A 21,333-nucleotide genomic window follows, 5' to 3' on the forward strand; every position below is an offset into this window, starting at 1 on the left:
TCATTTTGTAGTAAGACGTTTATAGAATGAAGTTTTTATCTTAGTGATACCCTGAGGGGCCCAAGATAGTAGATTCAGGCAGGTCCCCGATGAGTGAGTGCTTCGAGGACCACTGATCTTTACTCCAACTCTTCTCTTGTCTCCTGAAAACCATCCCCCCTCACCTGACAACCTTACCTCCAACCCTATCTTCATATCACTCCCCTGCTAAACTACTGAGTCATCTAGCTGTAGGACTTGATGATTCAGGACAGGGTCTGGAAGCAGAAGGAATGTGGACATTTTTACAAAGAATGAACTGGGCAGTCCCCTCCTTGGTTTTCCCTTCTTTAGTGCCATCTTCAGGTGAGGGATTGGGCCTGGCTAGGGAGTGAGCCACAAGTGGGACTTCGTAGATATCTGCAAGTGAAGGGATGACGAATTCAGAACCCAGTAACCAGGAGGTGGGCAGCTTGCACAGGACCCAGGAGGGAAGGACGAAGCACTGGGAAAAGAATAGTACCTAACAGAGGGCCAGACCTACCTGAGTCTTCTGGTTACACTTGGAGGTCAAGGACTTCCTGGTGGAAATCCTACTTCTGATGTGGAGCGTATAGAGCTGTACTCACTGCTAATGAGTCATGGGAAGAGGGACAGCCTCCCCCAGGGTCCCTTTGATTCCACTGTAACTATGGGAATCATGCCAAGCCAGAGAGCGAGTGACAGGTCATCCAAAAGATGACCTACTTTAAATAGTATTTAAAATACTAAAGAACAGACTTTTGGACTCTGTGGGAGAAGGCAAGGGTGGGAAGTTTCGAGAGAACAGCATCGAAACATGTATATTATTTAGGGTGAAACAGATCACCAGCCCAGGTTGGATGCATGAGACAAGTGTTGGGGCCTGGTGCACTGGGAAGACCGAGAGGGATCAGGTAGTAGGGAGGTGGGTGGGGGGGGATCGGGATGGGGAATACATGTAAATCCATGGCTAATTCATGTCCATGTATGAAAAAAACCACTACAATATTGTAAAGTAATTAGCCTCCAACTAATAAAGATAAATAAAAAATAAAAATAAAAAATAAAATAAAATACTACAAAATTTGTCTAAGAGTCCTGGCATATCTGTTCCCAGAGTTTTTTAGGAGAGATGATTCACCAGCTTAATTTGGGTTTCTGCTGAGGAATCTACAAGCTTCCCCATTGGTAACTTCTGATTTATAACTACCTTATCTCATCCCACAGAACACAAGTGATGGTAAGTTCCAGTGGGTAAGGCCTCTAAGGTCCTCAGTGTCACAGCAGCTGTGGGCCAAGTGGTTTATCACTCCCAGGCCTGAGCCCAGGATCCAGGAACATCACCAGAGAGTTACAGCCCCCAGCCCACCAGAGGCAGCCTCAGCATCCTCAGCAACACCCACCTCTGAGCCATTTGTCCACGGATTGGCACTGAGCTTCACTCTGGAACAAATGTTCTGGAGCAAGTCCAGTCTCCCTCATCCAAGAGATGGAAACTGAACCCTGGGGTGTATGACTCAGCTTAAGCCTGCAGATAAGTAATTGAAGACTTGGGATCCAGAAACTCTGTTTCTCAAGCTAGGACACTTCCATGAAGGGCAGGATGAGAGAAAGCTCTATTGAATCCCCTGCTGGGAAGCTCTCAGATGTCTGCAAGCACCAGAGTGGAAGTTCCTTTCCCATTGCCCCTCAAGTCTGGCTCTGATTTTATCAGCAGACGTGCCTCCATGTAGCATCAGGAAAACAATATTCAGGGTTGTTCTTCTGGGTTCCAGGCACAGTGGGGGAGCCCCAGCTGTAGTAAACCCAGGAGGCAAGTCATGAAGGTGGTGACTGACTCACTCCCAACTCAGAATCCAAAGAGCTCCCACTCCTCATTCACAGAACACAGACCCTGGGTGTCTGGATAACATGGACCTGCATTCACATCGAGAAACATTCTCTTCTCAGCCTTCTGGCAACTTAGATAAGTGTCTTATGTTTCCACAGGGAACCCCTCGCTGAGCGAGGTTGGCATCTGAGACTATCCTGGATGAAGTGGATCTGTTTCCTCTTTGATGCTCCAAAAAGACCTTGAAGCTTCAAAGGCTTTGAGACGGTTGCAATCACATTTATGTTTTTCAGGTACTTTGCTTTATGAATCTGGTTGGAGAAAAAGGACAGAAACACAGAACAAGGCTCGACAATGTCTGGGTCCCAGTTGATTGTGAATTGAGTTTCAACCACCAGTCTTCAGAGTCAGGTGACTATGTCATTCACAGGCCACCTTTGAAGAAGAAATAGAGGAAAGAGTTTTTGGACAGAGAGCAGAGTGGTCAAAGGGCAATGGGAATCACACAGGGCAAGATGAAACAAGAGTGATTACTTGTTTCTTTACGCTATCAGTTCTTTGGAGTTTCTACGCCTGAGAACAAGAACATGGAGATAATCAGAGGCATTAGTGGTGCCCCTGGCACCTGATGCTCCTGGTGATAACCAGTTTGTGTACATGTCCCTGAGTCCAGAGCCGATTCAGCCTTGTGATAGACCCAGGTTCTCCCTTCTTGGGAAGGCTGTAATGCCTCATTGCTGGTAACTCACAATTGAAGTATGGGATGAGGACATGGTGGCAGACCTGTAGACCAAGTTCCAAGCATGGAAGGCAGTTTGGCAGTGGAAAGGTAACAATTTATTAAGCTTGGTTACCTTGGTTCTTAGCAGTGGCTACTTCCCACATCTAGAATGTTTTTCTGTCAACTTTTCGCATCACCAGGTCCATCTCAACGTTTAGTATCATCTCAAACGAGTCTCTCTCAGGCTTGCTTTCCCTGGCCACTGCACTCTCACAAGCACAGACCCTGACCCAAAAAGTGCCTATAGACACTTCCCTAGGTCAAAACAAAAATTCTAGTTATCAAAGTGGATAGGTGGAAGAGGATAAATTGAGAGTTTGAGATTAATATCTGTATACTACTTTATGTAATAGATAATCAACTAAGATCTAATATACAGCACAGGAATTCTGCTCAATAGTCTGTAATGTCCTGTATGGGAAAAGAACCTAAGAAAGAATGGGTACATGTGTATTATAAGGGAATTAATTTCCCATACAACTAAAACTAATACAATACTGTAAATTAACTATACTCCTATATAAATTAAAAGCTCAATATAGGAAAAATAAAAGAAAACCTGTAGAGACCCATGGGGTTCTTTAGACATGCAGGATTCCAGATATGATGCTGGAGATGGCAGAGTGGGTGTAGAAATCTAGACATTATCTGAGGTTGCATTTTCCTGAGCTTTGGTGTCCTTTTACTTCTAGGGTCAACTTTCATTTGTTTGGAGGAACTAAGACAAAGGCTCAGAGACAGTAGCTAGGTGTTAGTTGAAACATGAGAGGGAGGTGTTAGTGCGAGAGTGAAATCCCAGCTCCGAGCCTTGAATCCTCTATGCAGGTCAGGAAACAACAGTTAGAACTGGACATGGAACAACAGACTGGTTCCCAATAGGAAAAGGACTATGACAAGGATGTATATTGAAACCTTGCTTATTTAACTTATATGCCGAGTGCATCATGAGAAATGTTGGGCTGGAAGAAGCACAAGTTGGAATCAAGATTGCTGTACAAATATTAATAAACTCAAATATGCAGATGACACCACTCATGACAGAAAGTGAAGATGAACTAAAAAGTCTCTTGATGAAAGTGAAAGAGGAGAGTGAAAAAGTTGGCTTAAAGCTTAACATTCAGAAAACTAACATTAAGGAATCTGGTCCCATCACGTCATGGGAAATAGATGGGGACACAGAGGAAACAGTGTCAGACTTTTTTTTTGGGGGGGGGAGGGGCTCTAAAATCCCTGCAGATGGTGATTGCAGCCATGAAATTAAAAGACGCTTACTCCTTGGAAGGAAAGTTATGACCAACCTAGATAGCTTATTAAAAAGCAGAGACATTACTTTGACAACAAAGGTCTGTCTGGTCAAGGCTATGATTTTTCTGGTGGTCATGTATGGATGTGAGAGTTGGACTGTGAAGAAAGCTGAGCACCGAAAAATTGATGCTTTTGAACTATGGTGTTGGAGAAGACTCTTGAGAGTCCCTTGTACTGCAAAGAGAGCCAACCAGTCCATCCTAAATGAGATCAGTCCTGTGTGTTCATTGGAAGGACTGATGCTGAGGGTGAAACTCCAATACTTTGGCCACCTCATGCGTAGAGTTGACTCAATGGAAGGGACCCTGATGCTGGGAGGGACTGGGGGACAGGAGGAAAAGGGGACGGCAGAGGATGAGATGGCTGGATGGCATCACTGACTCGATGGACATGAGTTTGAGTACACTCCAGGGATTGAGGATGGACAGGGAGGCCTGGCATGCTGTGATTCATGGGGTCACAAAGAGTCGGATATGACTGAGCAACTAAACTGAACCTAACTGTACTGAAAGGCTTAGCAGGTGCCTGCCTGAATCCTTCAAGAACACATCTGACAAAATGACTCTGATCCCATCTTCTTTTAGCTGTGTTGTAATCCCATCTGGGTCTGTCGTTGGGACCACCTGATTTCCAGTGTGGAGGGTGGTTATCTCCTCCTCCCTCTTCCCTACTGATTAATTAACAAACCATTCATCTCCATAAGCAACCACATTCCCCAAAACTCGAGTCTGACTCGGGAGTCAGCGTTTGCCCCAAGACATACATCACATCCTTCCAAGTGAGGTCATAAAGCAGAGTAACAAGTATGAAAACTCTAATGTATTTTTCTGGGTCCTATAAATAGTCTCCCAGATCCTCCTTGATTTTTTGTATTTCTTGATAAGAAAAAGGCTTATTAACTCTCATAGACTGATTATTTCTCCTGGTGGATGTTTCATGAAGAGGCAACAACTTGTGTGGCTGTTCTTCAGTCTCTCTGGCTGCTCTGTGCATATATGATCCCAGGAATAGTTTGGAGAAACCTGCTTTTCTTTATCTCTTTGTCTCCTGTCCTCCATCTCATCTAGCAAAGTAGGAGGACAGGAGGGAGCTAAAGTTTTCACTCCCAAATCGATACTCTTAGGACCTAAGTCTGGCATATTTCACAGAGAGAAAAAAGGCAAAACATATGCTACTTCTACCCACTCCCCTTGTTTTCTACAGAACTGGTCTAATTGTAAAACAGTATTATACTTAAGAGACCCTCCAACCGGCCACGATTCGCTGTCCTCCAATGGATCCAGTGGCCATGCAGTATCACATAGGAAGATCAGGTGTGTCTTCTTTTAAGCCCTGGGGATCAAATCTATCCCAGTTTTTCAGGATACAATTCAAAGTAGTGAGGCTGGAATTCTTAGCTCCCGTCTTTCTACCAGAGGCATCCCTACTTTTTCTAGATGGAGTTATGGACAGATTTTATCCCAAAGCTCTTCTTTCCGGGTTGGACTTAGTCGGTCCCTTACCGATGCAGGCGACCTACTCGTCCCTCCCGGTTCTACCACTGAGATGGGGTGGAGGTGCACCAGGGGTAGACCTGATGGCATCCCTGACTGACGTCCAGCTCCTCACCATTAAAATCTTACTTGCATCTGATGCCACCAAGGGTGCAATCAGAGTAACCTTCCAGAATGCCTCCCAGGCTAAACTGCTGGGGGAAACATTCTCGTCACCTGAGTGCCAGGGCACGACCCTGAGTAAATTTCTGACCACAATATGACTGATACAAACATATAACTGAGATGTTCCTTCCAAGCCTCACCACACCAATATAAGAGCCTCCTAAGTGTCATCACACCAGTATAACAGTCTCCTCTGGCCCACTCAGAGCCAGCGTTACCAAAGCGGGGGAAAAAATCCCTTCTAGTTCCAATGTGAGTAACCTTTAACCACAGAGGTGCTCTTGAAGCTAGAACTCCATCTAGCTTCCAAACTGTCCATGCCTAGCAAGGCAAGGCGCTTCCTGACTACCAATCCAAGTTTGGGACCAAAGTCATCACACACAGTATTAGCATAGATCACAAGTCCCGTGACAGTCTATGATCTGACAGATTAGGTTAGTGCCTCTAATTCCAAGGGGTTCTGAAATGGTCAAAGAGACCGAAAAGTTTGACTGAAAAGGAGAGTTCAGTCCACACACCTTGCCCATTTCCCGTGGGTCCCCCAAAGGAGCTATGGGTGCCTCTTGGCATTGGCAGGTCTGTATAAACCCCCAACAGGTATCTGCCATAAGCCGTGTGAGGTCACCACAGAACCACAGAGCATATTGAGTGCAGCACTTTAACAGCATCATCTCTTAGAATTTCAAATAGCTCAACCGCAATTCCATCACCTCCACTATCTTTACTCATAGTTATTTTTCTGAAGCCCCCCTTGACTTCACATTTCAGGATGTCTAGCCTTTGGCAAGTGCTCACACCATCGTGGTTATCTGGGTCATTAATATCTTTTTTGTATAGTTCTTCTATATATACTTTCAACCACTTCTTAATATTTTTTGCTTCCGCTAGATCCATGCCATTTCTGGCTTTCTTTGTGCCCATCTTGCATGAAATGTTCCTTCCCTACCTCTAATTTTCTTGAGCAGATCTCTGATCTTTCCCATTCTGTTGTATTCCTCTATTTCTTTGTACTGATAACTTAGGAAGGCTTTTTTTTTTAATCTCTTCTTGCTGTTCTTTGGAACTCTACATTCACAGGGTATGTCTTTCTTTTCTCCTTTGACTTTTGCTTCTCTTCTTTCTTAAGTTATTTGCAAGGTCTCCTCAGACAACCATTTTGCTTTATGCATTTCATTTTGTTGCGGATGGCTTTGATGTGATATATAGAGATTAAAAAAAAAACAAGGATAATTGCACCCAGTGCCATTACTTCATTGCACATACATGCAGAAACAATGAAAACAGTGACAGAATTTATTTTCCTGAGATCCAAAATCACTGAAGAGTGTGACTGCAGCTGTGGAAAAAAGAAAAAAAAAAAAAAAAAACTTGCTCTTTGGAAAAAAAAAAAAAAACTATGAAAAACCTTGAGAGCATACTAAAAAGCAGAGACATTCCTTTACCAGTAAACCTCTGTATAATCAAAGCTATGGCTTTTTCCAGAAATCGTGGGTGGATGTGAGAGTTGGACCATAAAGAAAGCTGAGTACCAAAGAACTGATGCTTTTGAACTGTGGTGTTGGACAAGACTCCTGAGAGTCCCTTGAACTGCAAGGAGATCCAACCAGTCCATCCTAAAGAAAATCGGTCCTGAAAATTCTTTGGAAGGACCAATGCTGAAGCTGAACCTACAAAACTTTGGCCACCTAATGGGAAAAACTGACTCATTAGAAAAGACCCTGATGCTGGGAAAGGTTAAAGGCAGGAGACAAAGGGGAACAGAGAAGACGAAATTATTGTGTGACATCACCAACTTGATGAACATGAGTTTGATCAAGCTGTGGGAACTGGTGATGGACAGGGAACTCTAGCGTGCTGCACCCCATGATATAGAAAAGAGTTGGACGTGACTGAGAGACTGAACTGAACTGATGTATAGAGGGCAATCAGGGAGCAAGCAGAAGTCTTTGGGGAAGGAGGAAGTAAGAATTCCAGGATAGCTCACAATGATGGGTCAGCAGGCCATTTCAAGCTGGAGAAGCTGTAGGGCAGCAACTCTATGCCAGGTGGAGAGAATGGTAACAGAAAGGCAGGGCAGCAATGCTGGGATTTCCCAGAGGACAAGATCCCTGTTCTATTAAACTTTGTCAGTCCTCAATTTTGTTAGATGATTGGAAACATGAGTTTTGTTTTGGAAGTGGTAGAGCGTTATTCAGTGGTAGGACTGATGCTGAAGATGAAGCTCCAACACTTACACCATTTGATGTGAATAGCCAGCTCATTGGAAGAGACCCTGATTCTGGAAAAGATTGTAGGCATAAGGAGAGGGATCAAAGGGATGAGATGGTGAGATGGCATCACCGACTCAATGGACATGAGTTTGAGGAAACTACACAAAATAGTGAAAGACAGGGAAGCCTGTTCTGTTGCCATACATGTAATCACAAAGAGTCAGACATGACTTAGCAACTGAATAATACCAATGACAACAGAGGGTCCAGTGAAGCCTTTGGGCCTTGTGGGAATGGAGAAAAATGTAGATGGAAGGGGAGGCTTCCCATTCTCTGGTGAAGTTCCTTGAATTCTGGGCAAGGAGCACAAGATATTGAATGTGTGACCAAACATTGTTTTCTAAAAAGGCAAAGAACTGTTTTGTGCAGGAGTGAGAGTTTTGACTGAGTTTGTGCTCTAGATTTTACTGAGGGATGTGGAAGGAAACAGGAGTGGGCTGAGTCTGGAAAAACCAGGTGACCAGCTGCTGGAGGGCGAGGCATGTGGTAAACAGTCTGCACTAGGTGGAAAACAAATCCAGAAAAAGTGTCCCTTCTGGAGTGTACATGTGAATGTATCCCATTGTTGCAGCAGATCACTTCAATGGTGTTTTGGGCAAGCGAGAAATGCATGATGGGTGGTTTGCTTTTGTAAATTCCTCTGGAGAGTTAGATGAGTCAATGTCTGGTTACTTCACTGCATGGAATCATGCTTGGGAAAGAAAACTAGATGAGGTCCACATATATTTCATCGTTAAACAGCAAGCATAGTAACGTTTCTATGGCAACTGTAGGTAATTTCAACATGAGGGGCCAAATGGGGACAATTTCATTTAACAGGCTGAGATGGGACTGTACAGGTTGCCATAGTTGTTGCTATGACAAGTAGCCATAACAGCTACTTGTTGCTATGCTGGAGATGTGGGAAACTGACAAGATACCAAAAGCCTTATAACATTCTGTGCAGCACAATTTCAGGCTAGAAGCAGTTGGCAAGGAAAGCCTGAAAGGTAAGGCTGGGGAGGGAGTAATCTGAGCCAGTCATCATTAGCTCTTGATGGAGCCCAGAAAACAGAAGCATTGACTCAGTCAGAGTTCTGTGTCATGGTTCAGAAATAGAGGTCATTTGGCTTGAATCAATATTTAGCCTTGGGGATGGCAGCCATAAGCTCTAAGCAGTAGATTCCCTTCTCCCCGGGTGGGAGAATAATTCATATTTGTTCCAGACTCAGGAACCCAGAAAGCCCTCTCGGTACCACTTGTTCTCAGCAGGCACACATGCAGTCTAGAAGGTGCAATTATCATCATGGTGCCCATTTTCCAGATGAGACAACTGAGGTTAAGGGACTTGATCAAGTTCACACACCTATACACGTGAATGGCCAAGCAAAAACCCAGGGCAACAGTCCTCAATTTGTGTGTTTTTGCTCCACACCCACTGGGAGCGGTGGGTGGTGATCTGGCATCAATGCTTAGGCAAAAGCAAGCAATGTTCAGGCTTAAATTGAAGTAAGGAAAACCACTAAAACATTCAGCTCTGACTTGAATCAAATCCCTTATGATTATATAGTGGAGATGAAAAAGATTCAAGGGAATAGATCGGGTGGCCTGGAGAACTATGGGTGGAGGTTTGTAACATTGTATGGGAGGTGGTCACCAAAACCATCCCCAAGAAAAACAAATATGAGAAGGAAAAGTGGTTGCCTGAGGAGGTCTTAAAAACAGCTGAGAAAATAAGAGAAGTGAAAAGCAAAGGAAAAAGGGAAAGCTATACCCAATGGAAGGCAGACTTCCACGGAAAATCAAGGAGAGATAAGAAAGTCTTTGTAACTGTACAGTGCAAGAATTAGAGGAAAATAACAGAATTTAAAGAGTATAGAATTCTTCAGGAAAATTGGAGCTAACAAGGAACACTTCATGCAAAGATGGGCACAATAAAGGACAGCAAAGTCAAAGACCTACCAGAAGCAAATGAGATTAAGAGGAGGTGGCAAGAATGCCGAGATGAACTGTACGAAAATGGTCATAAATGAGGCATAGGAACGATGCTTGGGGTCACTCTTGTAAAGCCAGATACACTAAAGTATGATGTCAAGTGGGCCTTAGGAAGCATCACTACAAACAAAGCTAGTGGAGGTGATGGAATTCGAGCTGAGCTGTTTAAAACATCCTAAGGAATGAGGCTATAAAATGACTGTAATATGTCAGCAATTTGGAAAACTCAGCAGTGGCAAGAGTGCAGGAAGAGGTCAGTTTTCAACCAATCCAAAAGAAAGGCAATTTCAAAGAATGTTCAACCTATCAAGCAATTGCGCTCATCTCACTTGCTAGCAAGGTAATGCTCAAAATCCTTCAAGCTAAGCTTCAACAGTACATGAACTGAGAACTTCCAGATGTACAAACTGGTTTGAGGAACCAGAGATCAAATTGCCAACATCCATTGGATCATAGAGAAAGCAAGGGAATCCCAGAAAAATATTTCTGTCTGCTTCACTGACAATGCTAAAGCCTTTCATTGTGTGGACCACAACAAACTGTGGAAAATTCTTAAGGAAATGAGAGTACCAGATGACCTTACCTGTCTCCTGAAAAGTCTGCATGTGGGTCAAAAAGTGGCAGTTAGAATCAGACACAGAACAATGGAAAGATTTAAAATTGGGGATGGAGTGTGACAAGGTGTACATTGCCACTCTTGTTATTGAACTTCTATGTAGGATACCTCATTCGATATGCTGGACTACATAAATCCCAAGCTGGAATCAAGATTGCTGGGAGAAGTATCAACATCCACAGATATGATGATGACACCTCCCTAATGGCAGAAAGAAAAGAACTAAAGAGCCTCTTGATGAGGAGAGGAGATGCAAAAATTGACTTAAAACTCAACATTCAAAAAACTATTCACAAAAAAATACTGAACATTCATGGCATCCAGTCCCAACACTTCAAGGCATATAGATGAGGGAAAAGTGGAAACAGTGGCAGAATATTTTCTTGGACTCCAAAAATCATTATGGACCTTGACTGCAGTCACAAAATTAAAACACACTTGCTCCCTGAAAGGAAGAAAGACTATGAAAAATTGGGTGGTGTATTAAAAAGCAGAGAATCACTTTGCTACAGTGGTCGGAAGTGTCAAAACTATGATTTTTCCAGTAATCATGTGTAGATGTGCTATCTGGACCATAAGAAAGGGTGAATGGCAAAAAAACTGAGCTTTTGAACTGTGGTGCTTCAGCAGATTCTTGAGAGTCCCTTATACAACAAGGAGATCAAATCAGTCAATCTGAAAGGAAATCAACCACTGACCCCTCCTGTCTCAGCTGAGGCATCTACTGAAGGCCTCCAGGTGGAAAGAACGGATGCTTCCACTGCAAAAGTGCCTAACCATGGCAGTTTCAAGCAAAGAGTTTGTAGCTCCACCTCTGGAGGAAGCTCAGAAAGGCTGAAGGCTCTGTGTACCCTGGGTCCCCCGATACATGCGTTGCATTCTCCCCAGCAGCACTGGAGGCCAAGGAAGGTGCAATCTGGGCCCTGGAGGAGGGGGATGGCTCAGGGATCCACTGGGGCCACCACTTACCAAGTAGGACTGGAAAGAACACAGCAGGCATATGTGGCAGAGAGCTGGTGACTGGGGTGTGGGGACAAGAGGGAACCAGCTCTGCATGAACTACTTCAACAAAACTCCCCTGGAGGAGAAGCTCAGTGATAAGATCATCTGAGATGGTATGAAGAGAGACTATTTCATTACCCCTTAGAATTCCTCTGAATGAGGAGGTGGTGGAGTTGGTGGGTCATCACCAACTCTTCCATGGCCTAGACCGTCCCCCAGTCGCTATCCTTGGGGCTGCCTCTCCCCAGCTTCAGTCATGTAGCTCTGGAGGAAACTGAGAATCATGTGTGCTACTGGGTCAGGGCCAATGACCATGTAAAGCCAGTCATAGGACCACATGGCCCTCCGAGGATGGCTGATCTGGTGCTGTGCAAGTGATCTGAGGTGGGTCATTCAGAGAACACCATTGAACTCTGATAGCTCCGAGTTTTTTTCCTTACTAGGTGATGCCTTGGGGATATAAAACCCTAGGGCAGGTAGCTTGGACTCTCTCACTAGGTGTAGAAGCCTTAAGGAAGGAAGTTGTCAGGCTCAGACCCCAAAGAAGAGCAAAGGGAAAGAGTGAGGGTGGGAAAGAGAGAACTGAGGACTTCTGATTTCTTGGGTCCAGTCACTGAGATCTCTGTATTTGCTCTGATTCTTGTGTCCTGGATTCCCAGAATCATTTCAATGAGTCTCCCTTTTCCTTGAAGCCAGCTGGAGTTGGGCTCCTCTCAATTTTGATTCAGACTAGGTTCTAGGTCCTTCACTCCCAGACACAAACAGAGGCACCCATTTGTTTCAGCACCATTACAAGTGAAACCCTTTATTCTTTACTGAGAATAGGATGTGCAGACCACCAAATACAGTTCATCAGCATCCTGGGCAGGAGTGCCCTCAGTGTGAGTGAGGGTGTGTTAGGAGTGGCCTTACTGATTCCTGAATCACTCCAAGCGTTACACTGCCTGTGCCAGGCCAATCCTGTCATTTCCTCGATCAAAGACTGAGAAATACAGCCTCAGGAAGACGTCACCAGGTACCAGGTCTCTGTAGATCTACTCGGTTGGAGCTGTTTAAAGGTGATATAGCAGTCGCCGCTAGAATCCTGGGAGAGTCAGAGACACACACTAGTCAGCATGAACCCTTACGTGCAACTCGCACAAATATCCAGACCAGCACCGTTCTTGGTTTAATTTCCCTCTTTTGGTAAGCATCAAGTGGTTTTACGAGCAGCAGGGGATGTGAGAGTTCATCCAAAACCAAAAAGGGCCCATACATGTGACTGCCATGAGGAAGGATGTGGTGAGTGGAGGAATGGGAGTTGGGGAAACAGTGGAATGTTAAACAACAAAGTCCTACTGTAGAGAGTAAGGAGCTATATTCAATATTCAGTGATAAACCACATGAAAAAGAATAAGAGAAAGAATATATAGTTTTTATGTGTATAACTGAGTTACATTGCTGTCCAGCAGAACTTAAGGCAACACTGAAGATCAGCCACACTTCAACACAATTTTGAGAAAAGAACAAGAGTGGCCCCAGGTTCTCCTCACTCCCTGTTTCTTTCCTCCTGACTCCTGTTCCTTGTTTCCTCTACCGAGAATGCAGGTACTCCTACAGCATCCTCACAATCCAAACTTTATTTAAAAACTATTTCTTATTGGAGTATAGCTGATGAACAATATTCTGGGTTTTAGTTGGACAGTAAACAGAATCAACTGTATATAGCTATGTATCCTGGTCCCAAAGATGCCCCTCCAATCCAGGCTGTCATATAACTGAGTGGAGTTCCCTGTGCTACACAGTAACTCATTGTTGGTTATCCATCTTAAATATAGCAGTGCCCACAAAACGTTCTTGAAGACTTAAACAGGAACTGTGGAAAACCTCCTTCGGCTCACACTCACCCTCTTTGAACATTCCAAGCCTTATTGGGTAACATACTCTGGTTCCCCATTCCTACCAGTCAATCCGTATCCCTCATCACCCCTAATAAGTCCCCAGTGCTCCAATGCAGAGCACCTTGGGATGCCATTTGCATGGAATCCAGTGTAGTGTTGCCTAGAACCAAGCAACCCTCCATATGGCTCCATGAGTTTGTTGTCTTAGAATTCCTGAAATTCCCTCTGTTCCTCAAAGCCTTCTTTGAGCCCATCAGCCAGCTCTGAACTCCCACAGGGGGCTGACATGAAGCCTCCACCCTGTGCCGGGGTGAGCAGTCACTGTGCGCCCTTTATTCACCTTAGTATCCAACCTCCCCACAGAGGGGTCAGGTACCCCAACTCACAAAGGGGGCACCTGGCCAGAGCAAGGGGAAGAAGCAGCCGAGATCTAGGGTGACCATGTGATTTATCATCCAAAGCAGGAAAAGTTTGAGAAGGGAAGGGAGACTGTTAATTTCTGATGGGACATCACACTGGGATTGTTCCCAGCCATTCTCCTTGTAACATGGCCTATTTCAGGGACTGCTAGAACTGACTTTCGTGTTAATGCAACTAAGTGTTCAGATGGAGCTGAAGCCTTTCTAGGACTGAGGGCCTCACTGTTCCCCTCTCCTTGTGACTCCCACCATGCCAGAATGGTGTGGGGTTTCCACATTTATTTCATGATGAACAGTGTCCCAGACGGCCCTTTACTCTCAAGTGATTGGTTCTGTGGGAGGCACTGGCCGAGGCACAAGGCTCAGCAGCATCTGCAATGGTGTGACATGGCCTGCAGAGGGCGCCCTCCTCCCAGCAGCAGCCCAGGGGATCCTGCAAGCTCCAGTTTGATACCCAACCCTCAGTATTGTCCCCTCACCTTGATGGCGTAGGCTTGAGCTGGCAGTGGGTAGTTGATGCCGTTGATGGTGAAGACAATAGAGGGCAGGGTATTGACCGCAGAACATGAAACGTAGTGCTGTTAGAGAGAGAGGGAGAGAGGTTGGCCCTGGAGATCCTTGATGTGTGGAGACTGGGACTGACCCTGGGGCATGACCTTTCACCTCAGAACCCTGTGGTGTGGCGCCGATGAGCATCAGGATCTTATCGACCAGTTTTCCTGGACCAAGGATAACTGATGTCCCGGTGTCCCCAATGGCCTCACAGCCGCCATTACAAGCAATAAGGCGTCTGTTCATGGAGATGCTAAGAGAGAGTGCGACAAAGTGCACATCGAGGTCACTCTGCGTCTCCCCAGAGCTGCCCCCTTCCCGACTGTCTCCTAAACAGCCCTTTGTCTCTCGCCCTGACTCTCTTCATCTGCTCTCAACACAGCACCTCCCTTCACATCCTTGAATGCAGCACTTGAATACACCAGGATCTTTTGTAGCTTGACACAAGCTACTTTTCCTTCCTAGAAGAGTCCCCTCCCCTTTGACTAGCAAATTTCTTCTCATCTTCCAGATTCCAGCTTAATTGTATTGTTTTCAAGGAAGACTTTCCCCCGGTGTTTATCAGTCTCCTCTCTTGGTCACTCTCTGTAGATCCTTCCTCATGTCTAGCATGTACCAAAGTCAATTCACGAAGTGTGTGTGTCATTTCTGTGCATCTGCCTACTTAGATGTGAGGGGGAGATTTATTCTCATTGCCTCCCTAAAGTGCGTGGCACACAGTGGATGCCCAATGTGTGTCTGTTCAATGAGTGAATGAAGACTATGAAAATAATGAGAAACATCCAGAGAGCTGTATCTGGTGGGGAAAAAATAATGGGTCAAACACAGAGTGAAGATGGAGATGCGCAGGGTCAGAAGATTCTCATAGAAGGAAGGGAGAGACAGAGGCTCTTCTGGTAGAGGGTGTCAACCAGGACTGTTTTTACAACCAGCTCAGACCCTGAGACCCTGCCCAGGATATACATGACTAGCCCACAGAAACTCCAAAGGACAGGTCAGCTTTTCTCTGAGCGTATCGCACAAAATCATTTCAGTTATTGCCTCTTGTCCTCAGGTTACTCCTGGATCCCACCTTTCTGATTCTCTCAGTTATAGCCCCTGCCCCACTCTGTGCCCAGGGATGTGGGGTGTCTTTTTTATTAGTTGCTTTCAGATCTTAAGACTGCAGCCAACCTCTCTCCACTGCTGGGTAACTTCTCCAAAAGGAGACCAGTTGTCCCCATTTGCTCAGGACTTGCCTTGTTTTTAAATTGACATTTATCTGTACTGAGAACTTCCTTGGTCCCAGGTAGCCCTGGACAGTTGGTTATCTGATAATGCTGTCCAGGCTGGTGAAATCCTCCCTGATCCTGTTCACCACACTGCAGAGTCCTCTGACCGTGCTCCCCACCTCACAGGGTAGTGGCTGCAAGGCTCTCCAGCTGCACAGACCTCTCTGGACCCTGTGAGGACCATGGTCAGAGCCCTGGTCAGGAGGCCTAGGGATTATGAACCCATGGGCTTTTTGTGTATCTATGTGCTTGTGTATTTGTATGTGTCTCTGTGTGTGCTTCTGTGTCTCTGATTAGCTATGCAAGTTTTGCATGTTTATATGTGTCTCTGTGTATGTTTATACGAGTCTGCTTCTGTGTTTCCATATGTCTGTGGGTCTATCTGTGTCATTGTGGGTGGTGTATAAGTGTCTGTGCCTATTTGTCTGAGAATGCACTTCTGTATGTCTGCCTGTGTCCATGTACAGTAGTGGGAGCATCCCTTGGGCTGACCCTCAGAGGGAGAGGCTTACCGGTCCATGTGGACACGCCAGTCACCGGCTTGGATCAATGGTACCCAGTTGAGCACTCCCTGGTAGTAGGATTTATCCACCCCACCAAACATCACCACACTGCCCTCCGGCTTGCTTCTGTAGAGAGAAGACAGAGGGGAGATCCTTGGAGGACGATAACATCACTGTCTGAGAGCTTTGCTTCTACACCCATCAAGGCCCTAACAAGATCCCCATCTACAGATGCAGAAATCGACTCTAGGAGCGATTGAGAACGAGACTGAGGTTGTTACTGGCTAATGAGTGGCACAGAGGAGGGTAGAATCTGAGTCAGTTGGCTGGACTGCACCCACTATATCTTCTGAAGATGCCCCAGACGTCCTGTGACCTGAGTGCTCAGACACCCTCAGAGGGCAGGGTGCTGAAGCATTTTGGCTCTCTCCTTGTCCAGCTTGTCATTTTTTCAGGAAAATCAAGGCCTGGGAGTGCTAAGGGTGTGGAATCAGGTCACCCAGAGTTGGCTCCACTAGCCTGTGACCTTTACTATCCAAAGGGCCCCACACTCAGAAGGGACCGCACCCCTGCTCTCCCTCTCTTGAAATGCCTAATATTTCTTGAACAAGGGGTCCCACACTTTGTTTTGTGTCCCACACGTTCATTTTTCACTGGCTCCTGCAAATTGAGTAGCTGGTCCTGGGCTCACAGTGAAGTGCTAATGAGGAAGGAAAGATACCCACCATCCTTCTCCTTCCTTATCAAATACATAAGCAAATCCTAATGCCTTTTCCTTCAACTTGTTGCCTGTTGCCTTCCATTAGTTTTCCTCCTCACTCATCCCCCTAGACCAGGTTACTAATCTTGAGCCCAGGAGCAGGGTTATGTTCCAATAAAATGTTATATATAAAAGCCAATGGTGAAGCCAGGTAGGGCCCTGGGCCCATAGTTATCGTGGATTAGATTATCTCTCAGCATACTTCTTTATCAAGTGTTCTATAAATTTCCTACACCTGAAAGCAAATCACAGCTAATTTGGAGAAATGGCTTTTCCATCTCAGACTTACTTGCTCAGGTAGAAGGCAAAACAGGCTCAGAAATGGCACCTTGATTCTTCAGGTTGTCAAAGATAGGGATGCCTCCAGTGAAAGATAAGTTGGGGTAGTTCAAGCCCAAGACGCCATCAAAAGGCTTTCCCTCAAACCCAGATTGCTCCATGCTTAGACCGAATCGCTGGTCAGTAATTACAAGGTCCCCAATCTGTGGGAGAGAAGAGTGATCCCACTTACACATACATGAACTGGGGATAGGACTGGGTTGGGGTGCATTGCCATTAGATCCTCAGAGAGGAATTGAGGCTGGGCTGTGTGGTTGGTGGACCTCAGGCAGTTAGACCAAGCTGAGACGGGAATTTGGGTTCGCTTTGTGAGAGGCTGTGAATTTTAAAACATCTGCCCCTCTGAAAAACAGCACCGAGAAAAACAAACAATCAAACAAACAACAACAACAAAACACAACACCTGAGTGAGTCAAATTGGCCTCCTGGCTTCTGGACAGGTTGGGCAACCAACAGTCAGGCCAGGACCCATTGGTGCCCCCTTGTGGACAAAATGCGCCGAGTACAATGCAGCCTTCTCTTTGGCATCACTGTGACCTAATGACAGGAATGGACTGCATCCTCTGTAAGGTACTGTGGATTCTGCATCTGTCCAGGAAGACAGAAGCCGAAAACACAATCTTGCTTGCAGGAATCTATGAAATGACTGCATGGGGATTAACTTTTGAGGATATGTGTGTCTTTGTGTGAGTGTGTATGAGAGAGAAAGAGAGAGGGGAAATACTCAAGTACTTTGGGGGAGGCAGGCCATAAGTTTTGTTCGACTCTGAAAGGCCCCCTAGAATGAGAACTCATTTATCAGGCCCCCTAACTTCTCAGGCCTCCAGTTTCCCAGTCTGGATACCTGAAGCCCTTGACTGCCCCGAGGGTCGCCAGATCAGTTTTATCCTGTCCCCAAACACCCCACAGCAACTTCAGTGCTGAAAAGCCAGTCGAGCTCCACTGTTTACCACATGTGTGTATTCAGCAAGGCCCTTGCTGTCTGCACCTCTGCTTTCTCATATGTCTCCTGAGCTAATCAGAGTATCTGCTGTGTGGGGTTGTTGCAGGACTAAACCAGTTACCACCTGAAAGTGCCTGGAACAGTCTGAGAATATAAATGTGAGTGCTTTTTTCTCCTCTTCTCACTCCCAGCAAAATGAACCTTGAACTGCTCATGGGCAGAGAAGCTGCAAGTCCCCATCTCAAGCCACTCTCTGGGTTAGCTAAACTGTGTGCTCGTGTGTCACCACGGGCACTGCCTCCCCTGGGACAGGATCCTGTGGGTAAGATGGCCAAAATCTATGGGAGTTAGGCTAGGAAGTTTCCTGCCAGAAGGTCCTACATCTGTTTTGCAAGCAGTGGTCACTCCATAGGCAGTCCTGACTCAGCATTTGTTACACTCTTATCCAAACAGTGTCAATAGCAACAACTCCCTTCATCCTTCCAGAGCCATATTCGATGCTGAAGGTCTTATTGTTAGGCCGGTAGGTGGAAGACTCAAGATGTCTGAACAAAACGTGTGAAGCTGCAGACACAAGAGATAAGTGTCATCAGGTGCCAAGGGTGCAAAACAGAGTGGCAGGGCAATGGAAGATGATCCAGGTACGGGGTGTCTGTACTCACAACAGAATCGGCTGGTGCAGAGGATGGAGGGCACCCACAAGTCAGATGAGCCTGTGTCAAAGACAACCTGGAATTTCTGAGGGGGTGTTCCAATGGTGATGTTACCCACATAGACCATCTACAGGGAAAAGGAGGGAGTGGGTTAGTGCAGAACTGGCTACCCTCTATTCCCACACTCATGCCTCCCTCTGGATGTCACATATCCCTTGAGATCACTTCCTAACCACCGTGCAGCTCACTGACGTTGGTCCCAGAGGTGCCTGCATTTGATATACTTTTCCTGTGCTGCATGGTATGCAGGATATTGACTCTATGACCAGGCGTTGAAGTGGTACCTCCTGCATTGGAAGCACAGAGGCATAACCCCTGGACCTCCAGGACCACTGGACACCCAGGGAAGTCCTGGTGCCTTCATTTGAGAAGCTCTGTAGTCTCTTCAAAACCAGCCTTAGCACCCCCTTCTCCAGGAGGTCCGTCTTGATCAACCTCAGCCACTCACTCTAAACTCAGACCACATTCAATCAACCACAGAGGTGACCCTTTCATTTGACATCTACTTACTAATATGTCTATCTCTCGGGCCAGCATGAGCATTCTTGAAGACAAAATAAGTCCTTTTTCTAATCTAAAAGCAGTAACCACAAGGTTAGATACTTATGGTCTTACACGGAGTATGGGTTCAGTAAATTTTTAAGGCTGTGGTTCTTGTTTCTGTGGAAACTGAATTCTTCTGCCTGGGAATTCACAATGACTTTGCCGTTGGTTCTACCATTTGATCAGTGATGGTTCACTCTTCATCTGTATCCGACTGACTCACTTATTTCAGAGGGAACAATCTCCGTCAAATTAATGACACATATTTACACAGAAATGGATATTTACCTGCCACCTGGTAATTGACGGGCCTGGTGACAAAGACCAACAGTTGAGGATGAGAGTGTGTTCTCCTCTGGGTGGGGTCCCTGTTTTCCACTGTTTCTGCCTCCTGCAGGAACCCCAACCCAAACAACTCACCTGGCACCTCCAGATGAGCCCTGGTGCTAGTCTAGAGCACCAGAGGGTGCTGTGGAGCACCATCCTCCCAAAATACTCACATCGTTGATATTTCTCAGGGGGTGAGTAGCTATGTTTTTGCCAGGAGAAGAAGTCAGGTAGAGTCTGTAAGCATGTTCTTTCAGGAAATTGTTCAGCATGATTTTTTCACTGCGGGAATTTCTCATGATATTCACCCTCGTTAGAGGTATTCTTTACAGAGTATTTGATAAAGAAAACAAAGACGAAGCTACAATTAGCTGTCAGTGTTAAGGGAAAACCGTCGTTGTAATGGCCCTGTGTATTTTGTAATCACTTTTATGAGTCATATTATTATCAGAATTTTATACACACACCATGACAAAGACATAGGTTTGAATACGGGTTCTGTTCTGCAATCTGGGATAAGCCATATGACCATGTGGTGTTTCAGTCTCCCCCTCGATCAAAAACCCCTCCAAATAGAATATCTTGGAGGTAAATAAAGTGAAGAATATAAGGTACCTGATAAATAGGAAGTCTCAACAATGACAGCCATTAGCATTGCTGTTGCCACCCCACTGTATCCTTCTCATAGAACCTCAAGGAAGGAGGTAGAAGGGGGACTCTTATGCTCTTTTACAAGGGAGCAATTTGAAATGCAAGAGGTTACTGAGTTGGCTGTGGTCACACTGCTTGTCAGATATAAATCAGTATATAAAACAGTGTATCTTTCTCCAAGTTGAAAGAGAAGAGGGAGTTGAAAGAAGAATCCAGGAGATAGGCAACAAGTAAGGGAAATTCAGAGGCTTGAGAAGGAAGGGTGAGTCAAATGAAAAATTAAAAGAAAACAACACAGAGAGAAATACACTCACAGAGATTTCTAAAGAGAAGGAGAGGTAAGATAGTGATACAGAGATGCAGACACAGATATATACACACTGAAGTAGATAGGGAACAAAGAGGACATGTTGAATAAAATGTACAAAAGTGCCATTCCACAGGACCACACCTACATCTGCATAGACTGTGCACTGAACAGTTCTAAGGAGTTGCATTTTCAATAGGTCATGACTGGACCCCAAGAGTTGTGCAACCATGCAAATCTATACCAAGATCCTTGGGATCCACAGTTCCTAAAGCAAGTTACTTATCAATAAGTAAGGGTTGAATTTCAAGACTCTCAGGGAAATATTCAATCCCATCTAAACCTGATGGGTGGAAGAATAATCAGATGAAAAGAAAAATCCGAGAAAGGAAGATGATCAGCTTACAGTCCCCATACATACTTGACTATGCAATCTGAGAAGACCACCAGCCCAAGGAGTACAAGCCACTTCATGCTTCTTTCCTGGCTCCAAGTACTCAGGGAAGTTCGGGTTCTTAGCATGTAGTGGTGACCAGGAGCCCCTAGTTATATATGCTCTGACTTACCCTAGTTTTCCCCTTTATGCCACTAATAGATCTGATAAAAACACAAAGCTTTCGATAAAATCTTTATCTTCATCAGTGTCCTTGGCGAGTGGACTTTGAAGCGTCTCAGAATACAGACAACT

General features: G+C 45.4%; 1 pseudogene; it reads right to left on the minus strand.

The window, feature by feature from the left end:
* Positions 1–12,372: 12,372 nt before the first annotated feature.
* LOC136169594 (pregnancy-associated glycoprotein 1-like) lies at positions 12,373–21,119 on the minus strand (annotated as a pseudogene).
* Between the last annotated feature and the right edge of the window lie 214 nt (positions 21,120–21,333).

Source organism: Muntiacus reevesi, chromosome 5 (assembly GCF_963930625.1).
Source record: "Muntiacus reevesi chromosome 5, mMunRee1.1, whole genome shotgun sequence".
NCBI lineage: Eukaryota > Metazoa > Chordata > Mammalia > Artiodactyla > Cervidae > Muntiacus > Muntiacus reevesi.